Source organism: Chanodichthys erythropterus, chromosome 3 (genome assembly GCF_024489055.1).
Source record: "Chanodichthys erythropterus isolate Z2021 chromosome 3, ASM2448905v1, whole genome shotgun sequence".
NCBI lineage: Eukaryota > Metazoa > Chordata > Actinopteri > Cypriniformes > Xenocyprididae > Chanodichthys > Chanodichthys erythropterus.
In genome coordinates, this window is record NC_090223.1 from 2,467,878 (window position 1) to 2,480,407 (window position 12,530).

Sequence of the window (12,530 nt, forward strand, 5' to 3'; positions counted from 1 at the left end):
CACATCACACCAGTCCTCAGGTCCTTGCACTGGCTTCCAGTTGCATTTAGAATTGATTTTAAAGTACTGTTACTCGTTTATAAATCACTCAATGGCCTAGGACCCCAATACATTGCAGATATGCTCATAGAATATAAACCTAACATATCACTCAGATCATCAGGATCAACACACTTAAAAATACCAAGGGCTCACTCAAAGCAGGGAGAGTCTGCTTTTAGCTGTTACGCCAGCCGCAGCTGGAACCAGCTTCCAGAAGAGATCAGGTGTGCTCCAACAGTAGCCACATCCAGACTCAAAACACATATTTTCATCTATGCATTTGCTGATTGAGCACTGTGCTATGTCCGAACTGTTTGCACTTTATTTTATACGTATTATCTTTTTATTCTTTAAATTCCTTTTCCTGTTTTTATTTCATTTTTAATGTATTTTATATCTTTTATGTATCATCTTGATTCTGACTTTTAATGCATTTTAAATATTGCGGTAAAATTCTCTGTTTTTACTGTTATTTCTATTCCTTATGTTCTATTTTTATTATTCTTCTTTATGTAAAGCACTTTGAATTACCATTGTGTATGAAATGTGCTATACAAATAAAATTGCCTTGCCTTGCCTTGCCTAGAGTAACTGCAGATTTAACTAGTTTTACTTTAACAATTTTTGTTCTACGTGATTCTCTCAACCCTGTTACTGCTGACATGATTTTCCTTACTTTAAAAATGGGATTTCTTAAAATTGTAACACCCAGGAAGTGACATCATCTGGGCTCTTTCTACAGCATGATGGGAGGACAAGAAAATAATCTCAATCCATTGTCTCAGTTTTTACACAAACTGTACAGTGTTGATCACATTCATCAACCCTGTTACCACAGTTATTATAAGAAGAAGAATCTCTATAAGTATGAATAACTTCTATAAGAGAAATACAACAGTAAATCTGAATGTAAATGTGCAGAAGTGCTTGAATCTTTCTAACATGAATGTTGTTCAGCATCATGAATGAATGAAGAATAAACATCAACTCTTTGTTCTTCAGTATCTTCAGTGTGTTTCATTCTGTTTTGATGCTCGTCTGATGGGAATATTCCATCATTTTTTGGAGAATTGATGTGGAGGAGGAGCTTCACTGATGATGAATCCTAGCGTGGGAGGAGATTTTCTGCCAAAATAAAAAAAAAAAATCAGTTACTGAGTATGTTTTTTATGCTCATTGACAACAGAATATAAAGAATATTATTTCTTCCAAGCATAAATAATGGTATGATGAAGCATAAAGACAGAAATAAATGTACATATTTCAAGTCAACAAATCCCCTCAGTCTGTTGACAGCAATGAAATGTCATTTACATTGAGTTCACATTTTAATTCTTCCTCTCTAATCTACATGCAGCCTATACTGGACAAACTGTGATTCGTATGAGTTTAATACTGAACACTGCTTTGATATCTTAAATATGGGATAACAGTATTATCTTTCAATAGAGCAGTTATTTCATAGTCTTTTCTCATATATCCTGAATCAAATAATCAATGTTGATAGTCTGAGGATCATTAATATTAACAGAGCTGCTGATAAAACAGTTCTTTTTGTGAGGATTATTGGCTATTTTGGACCAGTAATTGGAACAAAAAGCAGTTGAAGGATAATGAGCAAAGTTAAGTTATTTATCTGACTCAAATATAAATAATCAATCTTTCTTGGAACTAATAGGACGAGAAATTATTTAACCAGAATAAAGAAAGTTATAAACACTTTAGCTTTCAACTTTATCAGTAATAAAAGGAAAGATTCTCAAAGCCTTTAAAGCCGGAAAAGTTGTTGCTTTAGTTGTATTACACCATGTTTAAATATACAGATAGTAGAACTGAACAACATACTGTTTAGAAAAAAATAAAAAATAAATACCTACACCAAAACTAACTTACAGGAAACCAGAAGGCCATAAACCTGAAGGATAATGGCTGGTGATCAAGAGAGAGAGAGAGAGAGAGCATTAACATATTCCCCTCAACGAATGTTTCAGCAGTAGTATCTAGACTGTTCATTAGGATACTTTAATATCTCTATTAAGTTCAGCACAGTTCTGTTCAGTCTATAAGCTGTCAGATGAGACCAAACATGTTAGAAGACACTAGTAGATCAATAGTATGTAGTGAAGAAGCGTGTGTCCTGTGAAGATGGCACAGTTTAGAGGTGTAAGAGACACAACAGTCCTCAATCAGCATAATGACGATCCCCTCTTATCTGATTCAGAGCATTAGCATACTGTAATGATGATGAAGGCCATTGTCCCACATTTAATTCACATGAATACTTTTAAAGTGATAACAGCTGTACTAGGACAGTCAAGAGCTCAACCCATATTTCATGTCAATAGTTCCTGTTTTCACCTCATTTATTATGCTGATGTCTTCGGATCTGCTGTAAATTGACACTTAAAGCTCACTTCATTGCTGTCAACAGACTGAAGGGATTTGATGACAATAAATATGTGTATTTATTTCTGTTTTTCTTACATTTCTAGATGTCTTTCATTATTTTAATGAAGAAACAGAATAAAGTTAGAATTAAAAACAAAACAGTTCTGAATTAGCATCAGTTGCGTTACGATAGATGGATATAAATGATTAATGCAATTAGTTTAAGGGTCAAAAGGGGTTAATATAGCAAACGAAAGAAAGAAAGAAAGACAGAAAGAAAGAAAGAAAGAAAGAAAGAAAGAAAGAAAGAAAGAAAGAAAGAAAGAAAATTTAGAACAAGAATCAATTGCTGACATTCAAACACTGTATTTAAGGATCACAGTGCAGCCCAAAATACTCTTTAATTGTCATTTTAAATCTTTATATAAAATTTGATATCTGGACTTTAACCCTAAAAACACAGTAACTGATGTATTTTCAATTTTGGCAGATCAGCTCCTCCCACTACAGGTCATCATCAATGAAGCTCCTCCCACATCACACACACACATCATCAAAAGCTCCTCCCACATAACACCACGTCATTAGTGAAGCTCCTCCCACATTACACTCACACACATCAGTGAAGCTCCTCCCACATCAGTTCATCAATAAATGCTGGAATATTCCCATCAGACGAGCATCAGAGCATCAGGAAGAGCTGAAATCTGCAAAGACTGAGTTTATTAAAGAGGACAGTGAGAACATGAGTGATCCAGAACCCTGCAGAATGAAACACACTGAAGATACTGAAGAACAAAGAGGTTGGTGTTTATTCTTCATTCATTCATGATGCTGAACAACATTCATGATAGAAAGATTCAAGCACTTCTGCACATTTAGAGAAACAGTCAAACTATGAAATGAGACATAATGTTCTTTTCTAACAAAAGTTCAATAAAGGGAAGTTTGAGAAACTTTCATAATGATTGTCAACATCAGATCAAACTAAATATTTATTTCACATTATTTCAATATCTGCTTCACAGTGTTTGTGAGAATTTAGGCATTTTCAATATAGTTTACAACATTGTTACTTTTAGGAATAAACTGTAAATGTTTGAAGTAAATGAACTTTCCAGAATGGCTGACAGGGTTGTAAGTGTAACTTGAGCAAAATCTCTTCTTACAGTAACTTTGGTACAATTTGGAGACAATAGATTGAGAATATTTTCTTGTCCTCCCATCATGCTGTAGAAAGAGCTCAGATGATGTCACTTCCTGGGTGTTTTTGAAAGCAGGAAAATCATGTCAGGAGTAACAGGGTTGAGTGAATCATGAAGGACACTGATAATAACACATTTAAAGATGCAGTCAGTCTAGACTTTGAGCATGTGAACTTTCTACGGATGCTGAAACGATCATGATATGATGTCACACTCTGTGAATCTCTTTTAAAACATAAATAACAAATACTAATAATTTCAAAATGTTAAAATATACAATCTACTCCACTTTACTGCAAACTTCACTTGATCTTGTGTTTCTGATGACCGGTGAGTCTGAACATTTGGAAGATTAATGTTAATGTTTCAGGGACATATGCAATTAATTTATGAAAATGTAAATGCATCAAAATAATCTGGATATTTTATAGCAGTTGTCTATCACATCAAGTCTCAATTTTATGACCTTTTTATTTTATTTTATTTTGATATACTGAAAATTAAATGACATCTTTTTTCTTTTATTTCAGAACTGATGGAAGTGAAGGAGGAGAGTGAAGAACTGAGTGAAGTGGAGGAGAAACTGTCAGGGTTCTGTCACTTCAGTCTTGTTTATTTCTTGGTTTTGTGACAGAGCTCTGACACTCCCGTTCTTGTCGGGTTTTTGTGTGAGCGTACGGTCTCGAGGGTTCTCGGGGCTGTGCGCTCTCTTGTCTGCGTGCCTTGTTTCATGTTGGGAGCGTGGCGTTCGGATCCCGGCACTCGTGTCTAGTTTGGTTTCGGTTTCGTGTCGGGATTCGGACACTCGCGCTCCCAGTCCTGTCTTTATTGTGAGCGCACGGTTTGTGTGTATGTTCACTTGCCGTGCGCTCTTGTCTCATGTTTTGTGTAGCACGCGGTGATTTCCACCTGCCGCGTGCTTTCATGTTGTGGTGTTGTCTTGTGCAGCACGCAGTCTGTGTTTCACGGGCTGCGTGCTCTCATGTTGTCTTGTTTTGTGTGAACACGTGGCTTATGAGTTTTCATAGTCACGTGTTCATGTCTCGTCTTGTGTAAGCACATGGCTTGTGATCTGTCTTCATTGGCCATGTGCTTGTGTCTTTGTTTTGTTTTGGTGTGAGCACATGGCTTGTCATGTGTTTCTTTGTGCCATGTGCTCTCACGTCTATTGTCTTGACCCCGCCCACCTTGTTACCTCATTATTGGTTGATTTGCCCCACCTGTCCTCCCTTGTTACCTGCCTTGTTTGCTCTCCTATTTATTCTCCTTGTGTTTGCAGTCCTGGGCTGGTTCGTTGTCATATTTTTCCTGGTGTTTCCTTTTGTCAAGTCAAGTCAAGTCAAGTCAAGTCTGTTTTCCCCCACGGGGTTGTTTTTGTTGTGTTTTTGTTTTATTTTTTATTATAAATAAAAGCCCTCTTCCCTGCATTTGAGTCCTCGTCCTTCCATACCTGACAGAACGAACCAGCCAATTGAGGACTCAGCAGAAGGATGGGTATCTTCCTTTTCCCATCTCCCAGCCCCTCCGCTCAGCTGATGGTGGATCAGCACCGCAAGCTCCTTTCTCTTCAGCAAGGGGGAGCCAGCGTGAAGGAGTTTGCTCACCTGTTCGTTTTCACAGCGGAGGGGCTCAACATCAACGACGCAGCGCTCAAGGACATTTTCAACAGCAGCCTTAATGAGCCCGTCAGCGCCTGGGAGATGGGAATGCTGGGGATTTTGTCCTTCTGGCAGTTTGTGGGGTTTGTTTACAACCGCGGAGAGGAGGGTGGCCTTCCCCCTCTTGGTCCACCTCCCATTCCCCTCACAAGCTGCCAGGTCCCCAGTCCTCCGATGACCTCTTCGGGGAGAGGGAGGAGGAGGAAGAACAGGTCAGCCTCATCTGCCACCTGCCCAGAGGTGGCTGAAGCCACTGTAGCCTCTCCAGTGGTGGCTGTGACCGCTGCAGTCTCCCCCGAGGCGACCAAGGATGCTGCAGCACCCCCAGAGCTGACCAAAGAAGCTGCAGCGCCCACAGAGGAGGTAGGCACAGTGCCACTGCCTCACCCTCACAAGAGGAGGAAGAGGAGAAAGAAGCCTTCCTCCAACCCTCAAGGCCCGGAGGCCTTTCCAGAGCCCGCTGTAGGCCCGGAGGCCTTTCCAGAGCCCGCTGTAGGCCCGGAGGCCTTTCCAGAGCCCGCTGTAGGCCCGGAGGCCTTTCCAGAGCCCACTCCAGCCCGTGAGTCCGCTCCAGAGCCCGCTCCAGCCAGTGAGTCCACTCCAGCCAGTGAGTCCGCTCCAGAGCCCGCTCCAGCCAGTGAGTTTGCTCCAGAGCCCGCTCCAGCCATTGAGTCCGCCCTAGCCAGTGAGTCCGCTCCTTCGGTCAGTCCTGCCATGGCCCATAAGGCTGTCTTCACCTTCTACGCCTTGATTGTCCTACGTGCCTGGAGGATGTATTCAGGGTCTGTCGACCATAGTCCAGTCTGCCAGCCCGAGCCCGCTGTCGTCCCGAAGCAGCCCGAGGCCGCTGCCGTCCTGGAGCAGTCCGCTCTTCATGTCGGTCTGGTTATGGCCCAGAAGGTGGTCTTAGCCTTTTATGTCCTGGTGGTCTTGCGTGCCTGGAGGATGCACACTGGTGTGATTGACTCTGGATCTGTCGGCCAGTTCAAGGCCGCTGCCGTCCCAGAGCAGCCCCAGCCTGAACCCACTGCAGTCCCAGAGCAGCTCCAGCCTGAGCCTGCTGCTGTCCCAGAGCAGCTTGCTATCCCTGATACGGCCATGGAGGCCATCATCAAGCTGTCTGCCCTGCCGGCGCCACCCCAGCTGTCTGCCCTGCCGGCACCACCCCAGCTGTCTGCCCTGCCGGCACCAGCTAAGCGGTCTGTCCCGCCGGTCCCGCCCTGGTCTGTCCCGCCGGTCCCGCCCTGGTCTGTCCCGCCGGTCCCGCCCTGGTCTGTCCCGCCGGTCCCGCCCTGGTCTGTCCCGCCGGTCCCGCCCTGGTCTGTCCCTCCAGCTCCTCCCTGGCCCTCAGCTGGGACCCCAGACCTGCCTGAGCCTCCCTGGCTCAACCCTCCCGTCCCTCCCTGGTTTCCTTAAGACATTCTGTTTTTGTTTTGCTGGCTGACTTGGCTCCCCTCCCTCCCTCCCCTCTTTGTCTTTGTATTCTGATGTTCTGTCATGTTGTCTTGTTGGTGTTTTTTGTCTTGTGTCGTGTATGTTGTCATGTTTGTCTTGTGTCCCTCGTAGGGACGCCAGGTGGCGTCCCTTTAGAGGGGGGGTAGTGTCAGGGTTCTGTCACTTCAGTCTTGTTTATTTCTTGGTTTTGTGACAGAGCTCTGACACTCCCGTTCTTGTCGGGTTTTTGTGTGAGCGTACGGTCTCGAGGGTTCTCGGGGCTGTGCGCTCTCTTGTCTGCGTGCCTTGTTTCATGTTGGGAGCGTGGCGTTCGGATCCCGGCACTCGTGTCTAGTTTGGTTTCGGTTTCGTGTCGGGATTCGGACACTCGCGCTCCCAGTCCTGTCTTTATTGTGAGCGCACGGTTTGTGTGTATGTTCACTTGCCGTGCGCTCTTGTCTCATGTTTTGTGTAGCACGCGGTGATTTCCACCTGCCGCGTGCTTTCATGTTGTGGTGTTGTCTTGTGCAGCACGCAGTCTGTGTTTCACGGGCTGCGTGCTCTCATGTTGTCTTGTTTTGTGTGAACACGTGGCTTATGAGTTTTCATAGTCACGTGTTCATGTCTCGTCTTGTGTAAGCACATGGCTTGTGATCTGTCTTCATTGGCCATGTGCTTGTGTCTTTGTTTTGTTTTGGTGTGAGCACATGGCTTGTCATGTGTTTCTTTGTGCCATGTGCTCTCACGTCTATTGTCTTGACCCCGCCCACCTTGTTACCTCATTATTGGTTGATTTGCCCCACCTGTCCTCCCTTGTTACCTGCCTTGTTTGCTCTCCTATTTATTCTCCTTGTGTTTGCAGTCCTGGGCTGGTTCGTTGTCATATTTTTCCTGGTGTTTCCTTTTGTCAAGTCAAGTCAAGTCAAGTCAAGTCAAGTCAAGTCTGTTTTCCCCCACGGGGTTGTTTTTGTTGTGTTTTTGTTTTATTTTTTATTATAAATAAAAGCCCTCTTCCCTGCATTTGAGTCCTCGTCCTTCCATACCTGACAGAAACATCATGACAATCCTGGAGAGAAACCTTTGAGTCGCTCAAAGACTAAAAAGACATTTTTAAAGAAAAGAAGAGCCGAGAAATCTACAACCTGCACTCAGTGTGGAAAGAGTTTCACAGCAAAACAAAGTCTTGAGCGTCACATGAGAATTCATACTGGAGTGAAGCCGTTCACATGTGATCAATGTGGGAAAGGTTTCTGTCAATCTGCACACCTTAAAGTACACATGAGGATCCATACTGGAGAGAAGCCGTTCACATGTGATCAGTGTGGGAAGAATTTCTCAAGGAAAGATAGTCTTGATATTCACATGAGGATCCACAGTGGTGAGAAGCTGCACACATGTGATCAATGTGGAAAGAGTTTCTCAACAAAACAGAGTCTTGATGTTCACATCAGAGTTCATACTGGAGACAAGCCATTCACATGTGACCAGTGTGGGAAGAGCTTCTCAATCAAAAGTAATCTTAAGGATCACATGAGAGTTCACACCAGAGAGAAGCCGTTCACATGTGATCAATGTGGGAAGAGTTTCAGACAATCATCACACCTAAAAGATCACATGATGATCCACACCGGAGTGAGACCGTTCACATGTGATCAATGCGACAAAACATTTCTTCTGGAATCAGTTCTGAAAACACACCTGAAAGTTCATACGAAGGAGAAGCCACATTCATGTTCTGTGTGTGGAAAGAGTTTTTCACTGCTGTCATATTTACATAAACATGAGAAAACACACACTGGTGTGAGAGAGTACATGTGCTTTGAGTGTGAGAAGACTTTTAATACAGGGAGTGATTTAAAACTGCACCAGAGAATTCACACTGGAGAAAAACCTTACAAGTGTTCACACTGTGACAAGAGATTCAGTCAGTCATCTAATCTGAAAAGACATGAGAAGATCCACACTGGGAGAAGCCGCACACGTGTGATCAGTGTGGAAAGAGTTTCACTATTAAAAGTCACCTGAAGATACATATGAAGATCCATGCAGTGGAGAAACCACATGACCACAGTCTGAGATCATAAGTATATAAATATAATTTCAGATATCTAAAAAGGCTTTCTTACTAGTAACAATCACATTCATGATATCAGAAATCAAGTTATTGATATCAAAAATTAACATTTTATCAACAATTGAATTTGAATGGCAGCCTATGGCGTCTACAGAGGGAAGCAGGTTTTCGGGGGAAACGCAGATCTAATAATGTTACTGATTGAACCCACTCTCTGTCACTCAATAAAATAATCACATAGCGGAGTGTTTTTGAATGTTTTGTATTTTGTTTGGTGTAATAATTAACATTACATTTGTGTAAGACTCTCACTCGGCTTGTGAATGTGTATAACTCGCACACAGCCACTGCAGAACTGTTCATGAGCTTCTATGGATTTGATATTGGTTGTCATTTGTTGAAATAAATCATAAAAAATACAGTGTGTCGATGTCTGTCATAGACTGTAAAAAAGGGTGTCTGTCCGCTGAATGTGACACTCCGATTCTCCTCTGTGGAAATATGGGAAAGGGAATTTTTACAAAGACAACATTAAAACTACAGTTACATGTACACCCTTCCAACAAAGAAATGGATTAACTTCTGTAACCTTGTTGAAGAATTTATTTTATTTTATTATTTGGACATTTTCTACCATATGATGGCTGAAGCAGCAGCGCGACACTGTTCCCACGGTAACCAGATCAACATTGTGAACGGAATACTACGAAACTGAAGTGAAACACCAAATGATCATGCAATGGGATAAAATAGTTTCTCTTCCCTACAAACAATAGCATGAAGAATGAGAACATTTAACTGAGTCTCCTGGCGCATTTGGCTTTGCATGCATTTTGCCTGTTAGCTTGCCTGTTAGCAAACGTGCAATCGTGTGCAGCCGTGGTCAGCTGAATAACATTACATATGAGTGTCACGGAAGATAAGAGAGCATTTGTCCTCATCGCCAGTTTTGTTACATCTCCATTAGATGAACGTGTACTGCTGTAAACAACGACACTGACACAAACCTTGTACAGTGCAATCTCATAAAACAGAGTAAAGAAGGTTTCTGTCATTTTAAGCAGTTTTTATAACTCTGATGTTAGTTAAAGTGTTCTTTCTTTAAATAAGTTTCTTTTAAGTTAGTTATTTGATACAATAAAAACGCGGTGTGTGTGATGTCACAATTGACAGCTGAGATTACAGCTTTTTTGAGCGAAGTCGTCACTTAAGCACCAACTGACTTTTCTCTAGATCTTCGGAAGTAAATTGGAGCCTTAACTTTAATTTCTACATTTCCGGATCTGTTTATTTCACACAGACATGAAGTGATGTTTTGCAGTATTAACTGATTTTGATTGAGTGTGGGCAGGACCTTGATATCAGGGCTGCACCTCGTGCTCACTACTGCACAGACTTGGGTTTCAAGTTCTCTATGCACATGCAAAAGGGAATTTCGGATACGTGTGAACTGAGTTTTGTGGAGAAATGTTTGTCTTTCAAATAAAAAAGTATTTTGAGCAAAAAAAAATCAGTGAAAATTTTCATGATGGAAAATGACGTCATAGGGTGCAATCCATTCGCCCCGGGTTACTTCACTGTAACCCTGTTCCCTGAAAAGGTGGGAACGAGAAGCTGCGCTTTATTCAGCGCTGTGGGAACGTCTTTAGTCGTGACCAGCTGTGAATATATGTGTAAAACAACGTCAATGAAATTGACCTATATTTATAGCCTTGCGAGACGTCATCGGAATGCGCCATGAGCGAGGCTATAATTAGATGTGCCACCTGTACATCAGCAGATATTCTGTCTGAAGAGTAGTCCAGGGACATCTCAGTGCGGCAATGAAGCGCAGCTTCTCGTTCCCGCCTTTTCAGGGAACAGGGTTACAGTGAAGTAACCCGGGGCGTTCCCTTTCAAAGGCTACACTCTAAGCTGCGCTTTATTCAGCGCTGTGGGAACGAGAATACCCATGCCGCCGCACTGTGTGTCCGGACCACCTGGCTGTGAAGTGTGTCACAAAGCGCAGAGAGTCTCAGACACTAGCTTGTGACGTCGACTCAAGGACATGAGAGCCCGGAGTAACATGAACATCCAAACTATAAAACCTTATGAATGTGTGCGGAGAGGACCAACCTGCCGCATCACAAACATTTTGTAAGGGGGCGCCCCCCGCCAAAGCTCTAGAAGAGGCAACCCCCCTGGTGGAATGAATCCTGATGCCCATTGGCGAAGTGTGACCACGCGCCTCATAGGCAAGGGCAATAGCATCTCTCACCCAAAGTAACATGGTCTGTTTCGTGGCGGCCGCACCCCTGTTATGGCTGCCATGACAAACAAACAGTTGCTCTGACTTATGTCCACCGCACTAGCCAGTGGCGTAAGTCTGAAGAGCACGGACTGGACACAGTCTGTGAAGTCTCTCCTGCTCCGGCATTGTGAATGGCGGAGGGCAGAAGGCTTCAAGTGTGACCGGATGCAAGTTCGAGAAAGGAACTTTAGGCAGATAGCCAGGATGAGGATGCAAAATCGCTTTAACCATTCCTGGGGCAAAGTCTAAGCAGGATGGCACAATGGACAGAGCCTGCAAATCCCCAATTCTTTTGAGAGAAGTTATAGCCATAAGAAAAAACACTTTCAGAGTTAACAGCTTGTCAGAAACTGACTCTAACGGTTCAAAGGGGGTCTCAACCAGGCCCTCTAGGACTATTGCTAGGTCCTATGAAGGGATCTTGGTTCTAGAAGTGGGCTTAAGCTGCCTAGCTCCTCGAACGAAGCGAGAGAGCAGGACATGCTTCCCCAAAGGCACACCGTCGATCAGAGCGTGGCAAGCCGAGAGAGCGGCCACATAAACCCTGAGAGTGGCGGGGCATGTACCCGTCGATAACTTTTCCTGCAGGAAGTCCAGAACTGTAGCAATTTGGCAATTTACTGGATCTGCATTGTGTGCAGTACACCATCTTTCAAAGACACCCCATTGTTGGCATAACTTGCTCTAGTCGAAGGAGCTCTAGCATTTAAAATAGTCTCGATAACTTCAGGTGAAAGCCCTGTGTCCTTCTGTTGGTTCCCCTCAGGGGCCAAACATGAAGATTCCACATCTCTGGCCAGGGATGAAATATTGTCCCCTGCACCTGAGACAGAAGGTCCCTCCTGCTCGGAATCGCCCAAGGCGAGCCGTCGAGGAGAGATATTATCTCTGAGAACCATATTCAATTCAGCCAACGTGGTGCTATCAGAAAGAGGCAAGTCACTTGTTGGCGAAATTTTGCTAGAACTCCTGGGAGCACAGAAACCGGAGTAAACACATACAGGCACATTCTAGGCCACATTTGTTCATCACATCCAGACCCAGGGGAAGCTGGGTGACTCCAAAAGAAATAGAGTGGACATTGCGCTGCCTATTGGGGCGAAGAGGTCCATCTGTTTCATAAAATCTTTACCAGATTTGACTACCTCGGGTGGAGTTTCTACTCCCCCGTCGGTACGCTCTGTCTGGACAGATATCTGGGGATATAAATCGCCATGAGGGACAGGAACTTGTCCTGAGCCCAGAGCAGAATGCGCTGCACCAGCCTGTCTAGACGTTGCAACGCAGGCCACCCTGGCAATTCATATTAGAGGCTACCGCAGTAATGTCCACCCGCACTAGGACATGGTAACCCCTTAACTGGTGGAGGAAGTACTTCAGGGCCAGAAATACAGCCGTCAATTCGAGGCAATTGATGTGCCAATCGAGATGATGACCTC

The 12,530-nt window shown here is 43.7% G+C and overlaps 1 pseudogene; it reads left to right on the forward strand.

Annotated features, from left to right (window-relative positions):
• The window catches only part of LOC137017429 (zinc finger protein 665-like), a 28,138-nt pseudogene extending 19,327 nt beyond the window's left edge, over window positions 1–8,811 (forward strand).
• The last annotated feature ends 3,719 nt before the right edge of the window (window positions 8,812–12,530 follow it).